Source organism: Hevea brasiliensis, chromosome 9 (genome assembly GCF_030052815.1).
Source record: "Hevea brasiliensis isolate MT/VB/25A 57/8 chromosome 9, ASM3005281v1, whole genome shotgun sequence".
Taxonomy (NCBI): domain Eukaryota; kingdom Viridiplantae; phylum Streptophyta; class Magnoliopsida; order Malpighiales; family Euphorbiaceae; genus Hevea; species Hevea brasiliensis.
Window position 1 is genome coordinate 98425212 of NC_079501.1, and position 2445 is coordinate 98427656.

The following is a 2445-nucleotide window of genomic DNA, read 5'->3' on the forward strand; positions in this document are numbered from 1 at the left end:
AATCAATGGCCTCTGATGCCACCAGCTACGTGGGAAGTCCTCAAAGCAGGTCGGATTTCTGCTCCTCAGAATGAAGAAGCGGTTCTTCCAATTCTTAAGGGAGAAGGGCAGATCAGTAAAGAGCCCACAATGAGGCTTCGCCTGAAAAAACCAGTGCTCATCGTCCTTTCGCGAAGTTAGCCTCATGCGATTCGGCGAACACTTTAGCCGTAGGATCGATTCCTTAGCTCAAGACAGGCCTCTAAGGCTACCAAGATCCGCCACGAGTTAGGGTGAACTTGAGCAATGCACACTCGGTGATATTTTAGGACCTCCTTGAAGAAGTCATCCAGAGGGAACCGAAGACCGGCCTTTAACTATTCCTCATATACCATAACCATGTCATTCTCTTCAAAGAAGTAATCGGCTCGGTGATAGCCGTGACACCGGATCAGTTCGCATTTAATCGTGACGAATATTGTACTCGCTAGCAAACGATTGCAGATCGGATTCTTGCAAGATCGATGGCAGCTCGTCCATAGGAAGATTCTCCCTCCCTGAAGAAGGCGCATGCCTTGATGGTGCGATCCGCCCCCGAGCTGGAACGGAGACCCTAAGAGGTTCTGGTTGTGCGCTTGGCCCGACCACTTCTTCCTCATCAGACGACCATGAGAACTGAATGGAAGGAGGGCTCGTCGCTCTCTGACCTTCGGCGCCGCTCATTTTCAAAGGAAATACAGAATTTAAACTAAAAAGGAGATCAAAGCCCTTACCGGAGTCTGATCGGCGTCGGAAGAACTTGAGAAAATGAGAGAACTTTGAAGTTGTGAGCAAGAGACTGAAAATGACATACAGGAGCAAATGGCTAACCCCCCCACCCCTATTTATACTCGTCCGAGCATTTAATGCTCACGAGGTTCCAGGCAGTGCATCAGTTAGCGGGACTCGCCAGCTGTTCTGACACGTCTTACGCATATTCCTAAGATTCCATAAAGAGATCGGTTAATTATAAAGCGGCAGATCCTGGTGTTTTCGAATTACGGATCAGATAAGTGTCATTCAGGTAAAGAATCAGATCGGATAATCATATTAGAGCTCGGAAAATAATTAATAAGATAATAATTGACAAAATAAAATCTTTATTTCCAAAAGATCGGATTACATCATTTGGGCGATCTCAAGAGATCGGAATACATTTCCAAAAGTCAGATTACATAATTTGGGCGATCTAAAGATAGGAATACGTTAGAGATCTGATTACATCAAAAGGTCGATCTCTAAAAGATCAGCGGAACATCCTATCTAAAGAGGCCTGTGTCAATAGTCAACATTGTGACTGATCCAAAGGGGTGTCACCGACGTAACCGAGGCGCCGCATTTAACACCCAATGTGAAGGGAAGTCGCCTAACACCCAATGTGGTGAGAAGACAAATAAACTTGGAAGAGCAACCGTCAAGGGTCGGCAGAACATCAACAATTTGCTCGGTCAAAATCGGTTCGCCGATTATGCCAGTTGAACGACTCGAGATCGATACAATCGAGGTCCGCAATCCAGATCGGTTAATTGATTTAGTTCTCTCACCATCATCAGATAAGGTCATCACGATTATTCGATCACCAGGGTCATGAGTTTTCAGTCGAGGAACAAAGAAGTCTATCGGAAAGGGTTCAAAAACCACAATCATGGCCGGAACTTCATCGAGCACGAATCGAAAGTAAGAAGGAAAAGAGGGAAATCGAATGAAGGAAGTTTCTTCTGTCAGGGGTATATATAGGGGGAAATCAAGCATTTATTGCTGAGCAGAAAACGAAGCGGACGCTTCGGGAATTGAGGGGAATTAATGCTTTGACCGGACCGGGCCTGGTTAAGGGAAGTATTGGAATAATAAAGATCGGAAGAGGGAAGATCGGCATGAAAGATAGGAGAAGGACCATGTTGAGAAGATCGGAAAGCAAGAGAGAACAGAAAACGAAAGGGCGCCTACTGCTGTCACCATAATCAGAACCAAGGTAGTTAAAGCATTGCCAGGTAAAATCTCAACCGCACGCCCCAGAATCACCCACATTTCTGACATGCGCTGTACATCCTAATCTCCACCGTTGATCCAACTTGTAAGGACGAGCTCAGAGCCCTTGGATCAAAGAAGAAGACGAAAAAACCAGCGCCTTTCACTCCTAGCCCTCAGATCCCCCCGGACAAGAGAATTTAGGACCGTCATATTAGAAGAAGAAAATGACAAATTTTCTAAAGAGGATCTCAGCCGTCCGTTCTGATCCTCTTTAATTCCTGAGCCTCAGATCATGTCCTTCGAAATCCTGACCCTCCATCTCCCTCAAAATAGATCCTGACCCTTCATGGGGAGCACCCGGTTCCTATAAATACCTGCATGAAAACTGTTCAAGGGGGACGAAAAAAAGAAAGAAGGTTGTTAATATAGTGGAAGAACTCTGAAATTTAATTCAGA